Raw genomic sequence first — 18,331 nt, 5'->3', positions numbered from 1 at the left:
TTTCTATGATTTTGTCCTTTAAAATTTGTTGATCGTCTGGGTGCAGTGAGTGACACCTATAATCCCAGCACTTTGGGAGACCAAGGCAGGAGGATCACCTGAGGCCAGGAGTTCAAGACCAGCCTGGGCAACATAGCAATATCCTTTCCCTAAAAAAAATAAATAAATAAAATAGAACAATTTTTAAAATAGATTTGTTGATACATGTTTTATGGACACCATATCATCCAATTTGATGAATGGTTCACATGAAGTTAAAAAATTTGTATTCTGCTATTGTTAGGTGAAGTGTTTTATAAACATCAATTAGGTGGTTGGTTTGATAGTGTTACTCAAGTCTTCTATTATCCTTAGTGATTTGTCTATTTTTTCCCATCAATGATGGAGACATGAGCCATAGAATCTTCCAATGTAATTGAAGAGGGTTCTGGTCTCTTCTTTTTTCAGGTCTTTTTTATTTTGTGTACTTTGAAGCATTGTTTTGGGGTGCATAAACATTTATGATCATATTTTCCTGATGAATTCACCTCTCTATAATTATGAAAAGATTCTCTTTATGCCTAATAATATTTCATGCTCTCAAGTCTAATTTATATTATATTAATACAGCCATTTTATCTATTTATTGTTCTTAATGTTTACATAGTATATCTTTTTCCATCCTTTTATTCTTAACCTGTCTCTTTTTATTTAAAGTGCAGTTGTGTGTGGTGTGTGAATTTTGTTATTGTTGTTGAGTCTTGCTTTTTTATTCAGTCAGAGAACTCTGTATTTTCATTAGAACATTTATATAGTTTATGTATATCGTAATTATTTATATAGTTGGATTTTTACCTATCATCTTGCTATTTGTTTACTATTTATCACATTTGTACTTATACTTTTTTCCTCTTCTTCTTAATCTTTTGGATTAATACTATATTAGCAGGATGTAAATATTTAACTTGTTTTATTATGAAGCTAAACTGATATTTCTCCTTTTGTTTTGTTTCATTAGGAGGACTGACTTAACACATGGAAAATGAGTGGCTTTACCTTACTCCTAGCCTATATGAAATGTGAATTTCTTCTTTTGGCCAAACTTTTTATTTAGTATTATCTAGTTACTTGACACACACTTAAATGGTCTTGTTGGGGGAGGGGAAAGAGGAGGTTCTTGCAGATTCCCAAGGAAATGTCAGAAAGGCAAAAGGGCCAGCATTATCCATTTGCTTTTTTGGGTTTACTGGGTTAATAGCACTTTCCTTACATAGGTATCTGATTTCAGGTTTTTCATACTGGGAACATTGAGATTTCAGTTGGAAGACACACTGAAATCTTATGAGTAGCATACCCCAACCACCCTCTAATAGCTAGCTTGTTTGTATAGGCAGAATGATTCATTTCTCCATTTTACATGGCTAGATGCTTTGTAGAAGATCTCAGAACTGTTTGTCTCATTTACTGGGAAAAATCAGACAGAAGTGGCCTTTAGGGACACTTTTACTTGGAAAGTTACACTAGTGCAACAAGTCTTAACACATTTAATATTTGCTTGTTGAAAAGCAATGTCATAAAATCAAATGAAATTGAACATGTTCTGGATTCTGTTCCAAGATGGCCGAATAGGAACAGCTCCAGTCTGCAGCTCCCAGCGTGATCAATGCAGAAGACACATGATTTCTGCATTTCCAACTGAGGTACCTGGTTCATCTCATTAGGTCTGGTTGGACAGTGGGTCCAGCCCACGGAGTGAGAGCCAAAGCAGGGCAGAGCATCGCCTCACCTGGGAAGCACAAGGGGTCAAGGGATTTCCCTTTCCTAGCCAAGGGAAGCCATGACAGACTATACCTGGAAAAACAAGACACTCCCAACCAAATACTGCACTTTTCCAATGGTCTTAGCAAATGGCACAGCAGGAGATTATATCCTGTGCCTGGCTTGGCGGGTCCTATGCCCACGGAGCCTTGCTCACTGCTAGTGCAGCAGTCTGAGATTGACCTGCAAGGCAGCAGCCTGGCAGGGGGAGGGGCGTCTGCCATTGCTGAGGCTTGAGTAGATAAACAAAGTGGCCAGGGAAGCTCTAACTAGGTGGAGCCCACCACAGCTCAGCAAGGTCAGCTACTTCTGTAGTCTCCACATCTGGGGGCAGGGCATAGCTGAACAAAAGGCAGCAGAAACTTCTGCAATCTTAAACGTCCCTGTCTGACAGCTCTGAAGAGAGCAGTGGTTCTCCCGGCATGGTGTTTGAGCTCAGAGAACAGACAGACTGCCTGCTGCTCAAGTGGGTCCCTGACCCCTGTGTAGCCTAATTGGGAGACACATCCCAGTAGGGGTCTACTGACACCTCCTACAGGCAGGTGCCATTCTGGGACGAAGCTTCCAGAGGAAGGATCAGGCAGTAATATTTGCTGTTCTGCAATATTTGCTATACTGCAGCCTCTGCTGCTGATACCCAGGTAAACAGGGTCTGGAGTGGACCTCCAGCAAACTCCAACAGAACTGTGGCTGAGGGATCTGACTGTTAGAAGGAAAACTAACAAACAGAAAGGAATAGCATCAACATCAACAAAAGGACATCCACGCCAAAACCCCATCTGTAGGTCACCAACATCAAAGACCAAAGGTAGGTAAAACCAAAAAGATGTGGAGAAGCCAGAGCAGAAAAGCTGAAAATTCTAAAAACCAGAGTGCCTCTTCTCCTCCAAAGAATCATAGCTCATTGCCAGCAATGGAACAAAGCTGGATGGAGAATAACTTTGACAAACTGACAGAAGTAGGCTTCAGAAGGTCGGTAATAACAAACTTCTCTGAGCTAAAGGAGAATGTTCAAACCCATCACAAGGAAGTTAAAAACCTTGAAAAAAGATCAAGACGAATGGCTAACTAGAATAAACGGTGTAGAGAAGACCTTAAATGACCTGATGAAGCTGAAAATCATGGCATGAGAACTACATGACTCACGCACAAGCTTCAATAGCAAATTCGATCAAGTGGAAGAAAGGGTATCAGTGATTGAAGGCCAAATTAATGAAATAAAGTGAGAAGAGAAGTTTAGAGAAAAAAGAGTAAAAAAAAAACAAAGCCTCGAAGAAATATGGGACTCTGTGAAAAGACCAAACCTATGTTTGATTGGTGTATCTGAAAGTGATGGAGAGAATGGAACCAAGTTGGAAAACACTATTCAGGACATTATCTAGGAGAACTTCCCCAAACTAGCAAGGCAGGCCAACAATCAAATTCAGGAAATACAGAGAACACCACACAGATACTCCTCGAGAAGAGCAACCCCAAGACACATAATTGTCAGAATCACCAAGGTTGAAATGAAGGAAAAAATATTAAGGGCAGCCAGAGAGATAGGTTGGGTTACCTACAAAGGGAAGACCATGAGACTAACAGTGGATATCTCGGCAGAAAAAACTCTACAAGCCTGAAGAGAGTGGGGGCCAATATTCAACATTCTTAAAGGAAAGAATTTTCAACCCATAATTTCATATCCAGCCAAACTAAGCTTCATACATGAAGGAGAAATAAAATCCTTTACACACAAGCAAATGCTGAAAGATTTTGTCACCAGCCAGCCTGCCTTACAAGAGCTCCTGAAAGAAGCACTAAACATGGAAAGGAACAACCAGTACCAGCCACTGCAAAAATATGCCGAATTGTAAAGATCATCAATGCTAGGAAGAAACTACATCAACTAACGGGCAAAATAACCAGCTAACATCATAATGACAGGATAAAATTCACACATAACAATATTAACCTTAAATGTAAATGGGCTAAATGCCCCAATTAAAAGACACAGACTGGCAAATTGGATACAGAGTCAAGACCCATCAATGTGCTGTATTCAGGGGACCCATCTCACGTGCAGAGACACGCATAGGCTCAAAAAAACAGGGATGGAGGAAGATCTACCAAGCAAATGGAAAGCAAAAAAAGCAGTGTTTGCAATCCTAGTCTCTGATAAAACAGACTTTAAACAAACAAAGATCAAAAGAGACAAAGAAAGCCATGACATAATGGTAAAGGGATCAATTCAACTAGAAGAGCTCACTGTCCTAAATATATATGCACCCAATATGGGAGCACCCAGATTCATAAAGCAAGTCCTTAGAGACCTACAAAGAGACTTAGATTCCCACACAATAATAATGGGAGATTTTAACACCCCACTGTCAATATTAGACAGATCAATGAGACACAAGGTTAATAAGGATATCCAGGACTTGAATACAACTCTGCACCAAGCAGACCTAATAGACATCTACAAAACTCTACACTCCAAATCAACAGAATATACATTCTTCTCAGCACTACGTCACACTTATTCCAAAATTGACCATATAGTTGGAAGTAATGCACTCCTCAGAAAATGTAAAAGAACAGAAATCACAACAAACTGTCTCTCAGACCACAGTGCAATCAAATTAGAACTCAAGATTAAGAAACTCACGCAAAACCACACAATTACATGGAAACTGAACACCTGCTCCTGAATAACTACTGGGTAAATAACGAAATGAAGGCAGAAATAAAGATGTCCTTTGAAACCAATGAGAACAAAGACACAACGTACCAGAATCTCTGGGACACATTTAAAGCCGTGTGTAGAGGGAAATTTATAGCACTAAATGCCCACAAAAGAAAGCAGAAAAGATCTAAAATCAACACCCTAACATCACAATTAAAAGAATTAGAGAAGCAAGAGCAAACACATTCAAAAGCTACCAGAAGGCAAGAAAAAACTAAGATCAGAGCAGAACTGAAGGAGATAGAAACACACAAAAAAAAAACCTTCAAAAAATCCGTGAATCCAGGAGCTGGTTTTTTGAAAGGATCAACAAAACTGACAGATTGCGAGCAAGACTAATAAAGTAGAAAAAAGCTAAGAATCAAATAGATGCAATAAAAAAATGATAAAGGGGATACCACCACCGATCCCACAGTAACACAAACTACCATCAGAGAATACTATAAACACCTCTATGCAAATAAACTAAAGAATCTAGAAGAAATTGATAAATTCCTGGACACATACACCCTCCCAAGACTAAACCAGGAAGAAGTTGAATCCCTGAATAGACCAATAACAGGCTCTGAAATTGAGGCAATAATTAATAGCCTACTAACCAAAAAAAGTCCAGGACCAGAAGGATTCACAGCCGAATTGTACCAGAGGTACAAAAGGAGTTGATGCCATTCCTTCTGAAACTATACCAATCAATAGAAAAATAGGGAATCCTCCCTAATTCATTTTATGAGGCCAGCATCATCCTGACACCAAAGCCTGGCAGAGACACAACAACAAAAAAGAGAATTTTAGACCAATATCCCTGATGAACATCAGTGTAAAAATCCTCAATAAAATATTGGCAAACCAAATCCAGCAGCACATCAGAAAGCTTATCCACCATAATCAAGTCAGCTTCATCCCTGGGATGAAAGGCTGGCTCAACATACACAAATCAATAAACGTAATCCATCACATAAACAGAACCAATGGCAAAAATCATATGATTATCTCAACAGATGCAGAAAAGGCCTTTGACAAAATTCAACAGCCCTTCATGCTAAAAACTCTCAATAAACTAGGTATTGATGGAATGTATCTCAAAATAATAAGAGCTATTTAGGACAAACCCACAGCCAATATCATACTCAATGGACAAAACCTGGAAGGATTCCCTTTGAAAACTGGCACAAGACAGGGATGCCCTCTCTCACCACTCTTATTCAACATGGTGTTGGAAGTTCTGGCCAGGGCAATCAGGCAAGAGAAAGAAATAAAGAGTATTCAATTAGGAAAAGTGGAAGTCAAATTGTCCCTGTTTGCAGATGACATCATTGTATATTTAGAAAACCCCATTGTCTCAGCCCAAAATCTCCTTAAGCTGATAAGCAACTTCAGCAAAGTCTCAGGATACAAAATCAATGCGCAAATATCACAAGCATTCCTATATACCAAGAACAGAGAGCCAAATCATGAGTGAACTCCCACTCACAATTGCTACAAAGAGAATAAAATACCTAGGAATCCAACTTACAAGGGATGTCAAGGACCTCTTCAAGGAGAACTACAAACCACTGCTCAACTAAATAAGAGAGGACACAAATAAATGGAAGAACATTCCATGCTCATGAATAGGAAGAGTCAATATCATGAAAATGGCCATACTGCCCAAGGTAATTTATAGATTCAATACCATCCCCATCAAGCCAGCAATGACTTTCTTCACAGAATTGGAAAAGACTACTTTAAAGTTCATATGGAACTAAAAAAGAGCCTGCATTGCCAAGACAATCCTAAGCCAAAAGAAGAAAGCTGGAGGCATCATGCTACCTGACTTCAAACTATACTACAAGGCTACAGTAACCAAAACAGCATGGTACTGGTACCAAAACAGAGATATAGACCAATGGAACAGAACAGAGGCCTCAGAAATGACACCACACATCTACAACCATCTGATCTTTGACAAATCTGACAGAAACAAGAAATGGGGAAAGGATTCCCTATTTAATAAATGGTGCTGGGAAAACTGGCTAGCCATATGTAGAAAGCTGAAACTGAATCACTTCCTTACACCTTATACAAAAATTAATTCAAGATGGATGAAAGACTTAAATGTTAGACCTAAAACCACAAAAACCCTAGAAGAAAACCTAGGCAATACTATTCAGGACATAGGCATGGGCAAGGACTTCATGACTAAAACACCAAAACCGATGGCAACAAAAGCCAAAATAGACAAATGGGATCTCATTAAACTAAAGAGCTCCTGCACAGCAAAAGAAACTACCATCAGAGTGAACAGGCAACCTACAGAATGGGAGAAAATTTTTGCAATCTATTCATCTGACAAAGAGCTAACATCCAGAATCTACAAAGAACTTAAACAAATTTACAAGAAAAAAACAAACAACCCCATCAAAAAGTGGGAAAAGGATATGAACAGACACTTCTGAAAAGAAGACATTTATGCAGCCAACAGACACATGAAAAAATGTACATCATCACTGGTCATCAGAGAAATGCAAATCAAAACCACAATGAGATACCATCTCATGCCAGTTAGAATAGCGATCACTAAAAAGTCAGGAAACAACAGATTCTGGAGAGGATGTGAAGAAATAGGAACACTTTTACACTGTTGGTGGGAGTGTAAACTAGTTCAACCATTATGGAAAACAGTATGGCGATTCCTCAAGGATCTAGAACTAGATGTACCATATGACCCAGCCATCCCATTACTGGGTATATACCCAAAGGATTATAAATCATGCTACTATAAAGACACATGCACACATATGTTTGTTGTGGCATTATTCACAATAGCAAAGACTTGGAACCAACCCAAATGTCCATCAGTGATAGATTTGGAATTAAGAAAATGTGGCACATGCACTATGGAATACTATGCAGCCATAAAAGCATGATTTGCCGGGCCAGGCCTCGCCTGTAATCCCAGCACTTTTGTGAGCTGAGGTGGGTGGATGAGTCGTGAGGATCGAGATCATCCTAGCTAACATGGTGAAACCCCTGCCTCTACTTTAAATACAAAAATCCAAATGGCTGCAGGCGTCGTAGTCCCAGCCACTGGAGGCTGGAGGTGAGAATGGGACAGGACCGAGGCATGGAAGGCCAGGAGCCGAGATTCCGGCCACTGCACCCCAGCCTGGTGACACAGCACCTGACTTGCCCCAAAAAAAGCATGAGTCGCGTCCTTTGTAGATATATTAATGCAGCTTGGAAACCATCATTCTGAGCAAACTATCACCAGGGAGCAGAAACCAAACAACTGATAGGTTTTCACTCATAGGTGGAATTGAACAATTATGTTCGACAATGGTGAGCTGGAACATCACAATCCTGAGGGCCTGCCCTGGGGTGGAGGGCTGGGAGGATAGTATTAGGAGAAACACCCAAATGTAAGTGGGGACGAGTTGATGGGTGCAGCAAACCAACATGGCACATGTATACCTATGTAACAAAGCTGAACGTTGTGCACATGTACCCTAGAACTTAAAGTACAATAAATAAATAAATAAGGTTAAAAAAATCAAACATGTTTTACTTTTTTCCTCACAAGAACATAAAAATGATGGAGGGGAACTTAACAGGGAATTTTTAAAAGGCAATACAATTTTGCCTTTAAGTAGTCCTTGGTTAGTTATGACAGAATAGTTTGCACTTTTTGTTTGTTTCTTTGAACTGGGATTTTGGTCCAAAGTTTTGTTTGTTTCTAGTATCTGCTTCTGCCTCCCCCTCTATCAGATTGGTTTCCTCCATGGCCACCACCTCTTAGTGCTCCACGGCTTGAATTGCGGTAGGAATCACGTTGAGGATTTCCACAGAAGGGTGAAGCCCTCTTTCTTGTCTGCCAACTCGATCACCACCACTTGAGTAGAGATCACTTTGGCTGCTTGAATAACTGTCTCAACTTCCACCATATCTGTCAGGTGAGCTGCTGTAATCATCGTAGCCACAGCTTCCCCATAAGATGGCGGGGGTCCTCATGTAGGTGGAGCACTACCTGAGTTACCATAACTTTCATGTGAATCTCTGTAGGAACCTCCATTGGATGATCTAAATAGTCACAATCACGACTATATCCATCTCTATCGCTATAGCCTCTTGATGGATAGTCACCATGTGAACTGAAATGACCATAATCACAGTAAGTATAATCTCGTGGTGGTGGTGCATAATCTCTTGTATCACGAGAACTTGGGTAATCTCTGCTTGGATAGCTGTCTTTTGTAGTATACCCATCATCTCTTGGGGACAAATAAACATCTCTACCAGAGGGTAGCTGTTCCCTTCGAGGTGGATCTCCATAACTATCTCTTCCACGTGACACAGGAGCTCTTCCTCCCATTCCACTGCTGCTGCGAACTGGTCCTGAAGGTGCAGATGTCTTAGGAGGAGGACTCCCACTTCTTAGTGGTGATCCTCTTTTTACTGGGAGTGGTCCCCTGGAAGAACTCATGTTAAAATTCATGGAATATCCACCGTCATCCATGTGTCTTCCCCATGAGGGTTCCGCTGGTTCCTCCACTTCCTCCTCTTCCACCTCTAAGACCTCTTGGAGGGCCTCTACTTCTTGGAGGTGGAGGCAGTCCACATCTACCACTTTCAAATGATGGTTTGGTGGCTTGTTCCACCTTGATCGCTTTTCCATCTAATGACTTTCCATTCATGTCTCTGGCTGCATCCTTAGCGTCTGCTGGGCTTTCAAAGGTGACAAAAGCAAATCCTCTTGATTTGTTGGTTTCATGGTCTTTCCTCAAGAGTGCTTCCACTATTCATCCATATTTGCCAAATACTGCTTCAAGAGCTTTCTTATTTGTTTCCGTACTAAGTCCACCAACGAAGACCTTTCCTGGGCGATCTGCTTCAACTTTTTTTTTTTGTTTTTTTGCCAGTGAGTCAGAGGGGTGACAATGGGTTCAAGCTCCAACAAGCTCACCAACAGAGGCTTCCTAGCAGCTCACCACCAGTGGCGGCTGCCAGGTCTGAGGACCAAACCACGAAGCCACTAGCACTACTGCGCAACCGTGAATTTTTAAACTCTTTCCTGAAAAGTAGAGAAGAAGAAATTATGTTTAAAAACTCACCCCTCGGCCAGGCGCGGTGGCTCACGCCTGTAATCCCAACACTTTGGGAGGCCAAGGTGGGCGGATCACGAGGTCAGGAGTTCGAGACCAGCATGGCCAATATGGTGAAACCCTGTCTCTACTAAAAGTACAAAAATTAGCTGGGCATTGTGGCACGTGCCTGTAGTCCCAGCTACTCAGGAGGCTGAGACAGGAGAATAATTTGAACCCGGGAGGCAGAGCTTGCAGTGAGCCGAGACCATGTCATTGGACTCCAGCCTAGGTGACAGAGCAAGACTCCATCTCACACACACACACACACACAAAGACACACCCTTCTTTGTTCTCCCAAAAAGAGGAAAACTTTGGGCTCTATTTTTATGGACTACTGGGGAAATAAATTAAGCTACTGGAGCTTGCACCAAGAATGACAAAAGGGGAAACTGGAGCTTACCTTTCAGGAGTGGGAAGAGCTGAAACCTGGCAGCACAGAGAAAGAATCTAGAAAGGGGCACTATTCAAGTGTGTGAGAGCTGTGTACTATATTGTCTTTGACAGCTGGTCACCTAGTCTTTCCTGGAGTGAAAAATCTCCCACTGCCCTATGCATCTACCTCTGCCTACTCTCTGTGGATATGTTCCAGCTCTCATAATTGAAAAGAGGCCTCGTAGGGTATAAGGGTAACCTCTTTTTGCTGAGGGCTGAACTAAGGGAAACCTACAGGCATGTTCATTGAGATTTCAAAGCATTTTTATGCCTGATGGCTAAATATAGTTGACAGAATAACACAGCAGAAAGATTGAAGTCAGACTAACCTGGCCTTGAACCCTGGCTCTGTCCTTTACTACTATGTGCCTTTTCCTCTAAGTTTCAAAGTAGCCGTGAAGATTAAATAATTTATGTAAAGTATTGAGAACAATGCCTGGTATGTAGCAACTACTCCATAATTGTTAGCTTTTATTATTGTTTCCCTTTATATAGTGTTATGGATTGAATATTTGTAGCTCTTCAAAATGCATATGTTGAAATCCTAGCCCACAGTGTGATGATGATAGACACTGGGGCCTTTGGGAGGTGATTAGACCATGAGGATGCAGCCCGCATGAATGAGATTAGTGCTCTTATAAGAGAGACCTCGGGGAGCTCCCTTACCGCTTCCACCATGTGAGGACACAGGGAGAAGACAGCAGTCTGCGAGCTAGGAAGCAGGCCCTTACCAGACACCGAATCTGCCAGCATCTTGATCTAGAACTCCCCAGCCTTCAGAACTGTGAGAAATAAATGCTGTTTAAGCCACCCAGCCTATGGTATTTTTGTCATAGCAGCCTGAATGGACTAAGGCACAAAGAATCCATAAATCAGTAAGAATTTTATTTTGGGTCTTTGTCAGTCTTAATTATAACCCTACATTGATGGGAGACTAAGAATTAAATGAGTAAATAAAAGCTGGTGTGTTTGTTACACCATGTTTTACATGTAGAAGTCCCAGCATAGTTTGAAAAATGAGATTTTCACATACAAGGCATGACTATATATGAGTAAATGACTTATAAAAAAAATGTTATAAAATGTTACATCATGTAGTTTTTTTCTCTAGCCTTTTACATAATTATAACCCATATAAAGTTTGCCACACTCTCACTCCTGGACAAGAGTCATTTAAACCCAAGCAGAGTTTGGCAGACCATTCCAAGCTACTGTGTGACAAACTGCTCCTACCTCGAAACTTTAGTTTTTAAACTCTGGCATTCCAGCCTGTCCCTGCCTTTGGTCTTATTTGATATCCATTATCAGACAAATTACCAGATGCTTATTTGTATCTATTCTGACTCAAGCTTAAGTCTCCTCAGATCTTTTGGATATCAGTCTATATTGTGATTTATCATGACCTAAGGTTTTACCCAAATACAAATTCTATCCCCCTAAGTGATTTCAGATTGGAGGCATCGGCTGCACACTTCCCCCAACTTTTCTTCCTATTTGAAGCTCTGCATCACCTTGTTTTCCTAAAGTTCTGCCTTTATAGGTAGTTTTCAAGAATCTACAAAATCTATACTTATTTGAGAAGGAGAGTAAATTTTTTATTGAAGGTTAACACACATACAAAAACAGAACACTGTACAAAATGTAAGTGTACAGCTTTATAGCTTTTTACAAAATGAACACTCCTGTGTAACCTGTACCCAGATTAAGAAACAGTCGCAATCCCTCTCCTTTTTCCTATTGGAGACCTACTAGTTTAATTTGATCTGCTTTTTATTAACTTTCCATAAATCAAATTAAACAATACTGACTTGTCTTTATCTGACTTCTTTGCTCAATACTATGTTTGTGAGATTCATTCATATTTTTGCAGATGGCTGTAGTTCATTTATTTCTGTTACCATATGTATTTATTTACTTGATATAACACAATTTATTTACTCATCTTATTATTAATGACTATTGGAGTTGAGTCTAGTTTTTTGGTTATTAGAAATGTTGTTATAACGCACTTGCCTGAGTCTTTTGGCAAATATCTAAACATTTCTGTTGCTTAAGTACCTAGAAGTGAGATGGCTGGTTCATATGATTTGCAAATGTTCAACTTTAATAAATATTGCCACCCAGTTTTTCAAAGCGGTTGCAACAACGTACCTACCACACTTGGTATTGCAGAGCCCTTTTATTAGGTTGGTGCAAAAGTAATTGCAGTTTCTGCCATTAAAAGTAATGGCAACTAAATACAATTCCTCATAATAAATTTCCTCATTTATGCTATACAGCTCACCTGCCTCCCACTGTATTGAGAGTTTTTGGCTTCCCATCCCCACCTTCTATCCCTACATTCCCTGTGCTAATAAGTATTTACACTAAACTTAAATTCACCCCTCTGGTACTACCTGATATGCACTATCGTCAGTAAAGAAATGGCACTACACACTGTATAGTCTCCTTAGACTTCTCATAGTTAACTTTTCTTAACTTGGAGCTATTTGGTAGTAACAATCATAGATATATAGTCACAGCCACACACACACACACACACACACATACACACACACCCTTGGTGCTAGTAGGTGAATGTACAAATTTTATACACCTTACATTTCAAAAAAAAAATCATGCTGTATTAGATCCTAAAATATAAAGAACCCTTTAAAATGACTAAAAACAAAGTGAATGGGAATAACATAGCAATATTAGAGAATTACTTGTTCACAGTAAGAAGTATGACTTCAGTGCCATAATATTGGAAACATCATAGAGTGAAGATTAAAGTGTAATGCAAGTGTATGATATTGAGTCCCTCTAAGATCTGCTTCTTATTAAATTTACCCAAAAGAGAATTCACTCATGTTCTTCTTCCTAAATGTAGTTCTTTTTACTAGAAAAGAGATCATATAAATGCCTAGGCATTCAATTTCCCGCTAAAGCATTTCTCAGTGCTAAATTCAACTTTTTCCAAATGCAGAGGATAGATGAGACACTTCAAAGAAAGCATTTCAGGTAAGACATTGCATTTTCTTCAAATCCACCCTCATGTTCATGCATTCTTCTTTCCATAAGTGTTTGAGCACCTATTTAATACACATAGCATTATGAAGAATAAAGTGGAGGATTATAATGTTCCTGGTTTCAACGTTCTTATGGCTTATATGAAATAAATATTCTTTAATTTTTTGTATTTGTAACCCCCAGCTTTTCTCTATAAAGAAAGACATCCTTAGTTTTCTATCTCTTTTGGGTAAATAACTTTATTATTTACTTGAAACTGTATTAACTACAGCAAAGAAATCTCAAATTATTCTCCTAGAAACAGATTTCTCCCTCAGTTAAGAGATTTCCATCTATTACTTTGTGCACCATTATGTATTTTTTAAAATCTGACTTGATTATGCTCCCTTTTGTAAATAACCAAAGACTAGAGTTTAGTTTCTATGGAAATCAACCTCTCTCTCTCTCTCTCTCTCTCATCTCTCTCTCTCTCTCTCTCACACACACACACACACACACACACACACACTCACAGTGAAAGCTGGGAATAATGAGCTGAATTCTCTATACAACTCAACATTCCAATTTGAATGTAAATTACAAACCTTGCACAAGGGATCAATTTTACCACCTGGAGTGCAAGAATATATTCCTTAGCATTAAGCTATGATTTTGAGAGCTAAGTTTGGGCTTATTTAAAATTATTTTCCCTTTGTCATTTTCATGAGGTTTTTTTTTTTTCCTTGGCCTTAGTAAAAGAAAAATGCATTATGCCATTAATTAAAATTAAATGCCTCTCTTGCAGATACCTATAAGTCTATTAGACTCCTAAACTGCCCTTTGTCGTCTTTAATAGACTTTTCCTAGACTTCATGTAACCATATGTACACAAGTCACTCTATTCTCCTCTTGAGTCATGCATTTAGGTCCTATTAACACTAATGGAATTTATATGCATGCACACTGAGGGAGAATAAGCCCCTTAAACACCTTTTTAATGGAACAGTTTTGTTTCTTTCCATTCCTCTTTACACTCCTCTGTTTGGACTTTCTCTTGCCAATCTGTGCTTCCAAATAATATAGTTCTGATTTCTTTTTCAGCTCTTATGCTTTATTTTTTATTGAATTCCAGGGCTCAAGGTAGGACTCGACTTCCCCTCTTTTATTGATCATTCCTGGAAAAAGCAGCATGACTAAATCATTACTACTGTATTAGATTTTCTGGTTTCAGAGTGAAATTCAGATGTTGCTTTCATTCCAGTTCTTACTTTCCGGCAAATATATTTAACCCACAGGGTAGTTTTTGTTTTTGTTTTTGTTTTTTGTTTTTTTTATCCTCCTGAAGACTTAACGAGCCAGGAGCCAATTAAGATAATGAATTTACCCAGGAGGCTAAAGACTTTTCCACGTTAACATGCAAATAAATAGGCATGATTTCAGACTCTCTCACTATAATGTTTTTATTTGTTTATACTTTAGGGAGGTTTTTTTTTTTTTTTTTTTCCTTTTCATCTCTTAAGTGCCTATCACATAGGACTTCAGCAACATGCTCAAATTTAGAACAGTAAAGTATCAGGAAATGCCTTTGGAACTATAACGCTGCAGAAAGTAAACCTCTAATGCGTACACTAACAATCGTATTTTTGTTTAGCTCTTAGAAATGCATTACTCTTTATTGTTCTTAATATAAATAATCTTTATCAATAGACAGCTTTGTTTTTCCTTCCCCTATGTAAAGTGAGAGACTGAATAAAACTGTTATGACCAAGTGCCTAGCAGAGTGCCAGACTCACAGCATTAATTTGAATCACATGAAACTGCCATTTTGGTAAATCAAAAACTGTTGAATAAGTGTTTTAAAAATCTGTTGAATACATCTGTTAAAAAAATAAATAAGTGAATGAATGAAGTCTCTTTCAAGAGTAAAATTTTATTTTTATTCTAATTTCAAAAATTAAAATAATAGTCTAAGGTAGTTAAAATACACATTAAGCAATGAACTTTTCCCAGTCATTTAATGGAATAAAACTCTAAAATTGACTAGTCCCTGTTGTTTTCTGACTCAGTTTGGGGGCGGGGGGAGTTATAACAACAGAGTACAGCAAATCTAATATTAATTAATTGCTACTAAAGGTAAGCTTAAATTTACATTATAGATAGATGATATTCTGATATATTTGAGCATTTGGAAAATAAATTGATATATGAAAGATCCGATGGTGTGTGTGGAAAGAATTGAGGATAAACATATGAAAAACTGAATAAGTAAATTTAATTAAAAATTATACAAGAAAGAAACCATAATTATAGTATACTACTTAACTGTTCAGCAAATAATATTCAGATATCACAACCAGATAACTCTCTTTAGTTATTCCAAAATATTATCTAAAAATACAAATTATCTATACATTATGCCATTAATCAAAATTAAATGCCTCTCTTGCAGATCCCTATAAGTCTATTAGAATTATCTGAATTATTATCTAAAAATGTCAATGCCAGTAGGAAGAGTTCAAAATATTGAAGCAGATTATGGCTGGGGAAGTATGAAAAGGTGAGAGGGAAATTTCCACTTTTAATTATGACATTTAGAACTTCAGGAAAACCCCTTGACCATACACCTCACAATATTATGAATTTCAGTATAACCGAAGAAATTGGTGATGGGTTCTGAACTAGATTCACCCCAATTATGTTAAGTTTACAATACTGCAACCCTATACTCTACCCAATTGAAATTTTTGACCCAATTTAGACTGCTATATGAGGTTTTATATCATTTGCATTTTAACTACATGCAAATATTAATATGATAAAAAATTAATATGAAAAACTTGAATTTCCTATTGAACTTATCAAAATTTTATTCTTTTAAGCAATTAACTCCAAGTTGGAAGGAAAAGGTGATAGTGAGAGAGGAGGGGAACTCAGGATACTCTTAGGTAACTTTAACTCGACTTCACAATCTTACCTTTTTTCTCTGATTCCTCACTATTTCCAGCCACCTTTTTCTCACAGCTGACTGGCAGTAGGGTATGGGGCACTTTAGGTGCTATGGCCAGAATTAACAGGATAGGAAAAAATCATTTGAGTTCCTTAGTTTTCCTGCTGTAAGCCTCAATGCAACCTCATTATTTTGACATTAATTTTGCATTCATGCAATAAAATAACTTTCACTATATCATAGGAATGTAAAAAGCATGAGAAAGTAATACAGTTCATGAAAACTTACTTTGTATTCTCTGACTTTCACAATTAGAAAATTAAACTCTGTGCAAAAATGTATCTACCCACTCTTTTCATGAATGTATTCTCCATTATGTCCAATTTATTATGGGAATCAAGTCTTTATCAGAATAACTAATCAGATAAAATGGTTTTGAACCCATTCTGGAGCTGTGACATCTACTTTCCTTGCATACAAAGGTGAGCATTATAAATGAAATATGGTATTTAGTAGATACTTAATCAGAAAAGCTTTTCAGTTCAGCGCAGTGTCATTTTGGAGTTAAAAGGGGATCATGATTAAATAATTATGATGGCTTTTATCATTAGCCCCTTGCTGACTCAGGAAAGAAAGTCACCCAGATAGTGGGGCCAGAGCAGAAACAAAATAATTCAAAACCACAACGATGAAACAGATTAGGTAATGTTTAAAACAAAAAACCCTAAATGGGCCCACCTTTGAGAATGTCTTCTCTGTTATTCAGAAGTGGAAGCCCACCATGCCAGGTCAACTGAGAGCTCGCTGGGGGTGAAAACTCACTGCAGCCCCAGAATAATTTTGAACCCAAGTTCCAGTTGGAGATCCAAAGTGCTGGTGCTTAGATCCTCCCATTGCTGCTTCTAGACCATTGTTCTGACTTGCTCATTCAAAAATCCCTTTTCTGTTGAGTCCCACAGCATCTTTATGTAGCCATTTTCTCAGCCAATAAGCAAAGCACAGTGTGATTAGGAGTATGAACTCCTGAGCTATACACCCCTAGATTTAAACCTCAGATTCTCCACTTATTAAGTGTGTGGACCTGGCAAATGTTTTTGCCAATTTTTTTGCCAAATTGAGACCTCTCAGTCTCAATTTCGTCACCTGTAAAATGAGGATAATTATAATGCCTGTTTCACAGATTTTCTGTGAACATTAAATGACTTATCACATGTAACAGAACAGTACCAGGCATGCAGTAGGCGTTTTGTAAATGCCAGCTGCTATTAAACAGGCTGAACTCAATAGGTGCACTTCCTCTTCCCCACCCCGCACACACACTCTCACATGAGTCCCTTTAAATCCATTATAAGATCTTGTTTCTTCCTTGGATGAAATATTGGACTGATCCTATAACTTTTCCATAATTTTCAAGATTACTCCAATCATCTTCTATCCCAATAAGTTATATTTGAATAATTAAAACATCCAGTAGTATGAAATCACTAAAATTTCCAACTTTTATCTACTGTAGAGATTTTCCTCTGTCCCAGCTTGAAACCGTTTATACCTGGAAGGCTTTGTGCATTGGCTGGGACGAGAGGGGATGTGAAGGGTCAGCTTTTGCTCTCCCTCCTTCTCACCAACTAGCTTTACCCCCTCTGCTAGCATCCTTGTCAGCACTCCTGACCCTTCCAAAGCCTGCCCCGGGAGAAGCGGGTATTATGGGAGCACTCTGAGCTTGGGAGTTGATTGGAGCTGGTACTTTTCCTAGCAGAGTGCTTCGGAAGTTTTCTCAGAAGTTTACATTTTTTAAAGGAAGGGGTCGTTTTTCTCTGGCTGGTCACTAATTACCTCAACTCTAATCTCCCGGGCATTTGGCAGTCCACCCCAGCCTCTCTCTACTGGGGTTCCGTCGCCGTCCAAACAGCCCTCTCACCCGGATGACTTTTTTTTTTTTTTTCCGAGACAGCGTCTGGCTCTGTCACGCAGGCTGGAGTGCAGTGGTGCTGTCTCGGCTCACTGCAACCTCAGCCTCCCGGTTTCACACCATTCTCCTGCCTCTGCCTCCCGCCTGGGACTACAGGTGCCCGCCACCGCGCCCGGCTAATTTTTTGTATTTTTAGTAGAGACGGGATTTCACCGTGGAGTCGATCTCCTGACCTCGTGATCCGCCCGCCTCGGCCTCCCAAAGTGCTGGGATTACAGGCGTGAGCCACCACACCCGTCAGCCAGATGACTTTTAAGTTGGCCCCAAGAGTCCACTCCCCCATACCATACTCCAGTGATCTCACTTGCTTCGCAGGAAAACTCATGCATCCTCTCCTTGCGTGAAGGTATGGC

At 39.1% G+C, this 18,331-nt stretch overlaps 1 pseudogene; it reads right to left on the bottom strand.

The window, feature by feature from the left end:
- Positions 1-8,180: 8,180 nt before the first annotated feature.
- LOC100998028 lies at positions 8,181-17,918 on the bottom strand (annotated as a pseudogene).
- Positions 17,919-18,331: the final 413 nt, after the last annotated feature.

Source organism: Papio anubis, chromosome 3 (assembly GCF_008728515.1).
Source record: "Papio anubis isolate 15944 chromosome 3, Panubis1.0, whole genome shotgun sequence".
In the NCBI taxonomy this organism is placed as follows: Eukaryota; Metazoa; Chordata; class Mammalia; order Primates; family Cercopithecidae; genus Papio; species Papio anubis.
This window is presented reverse-complemented; position numbering and strand designations above follow the sequence as displayed.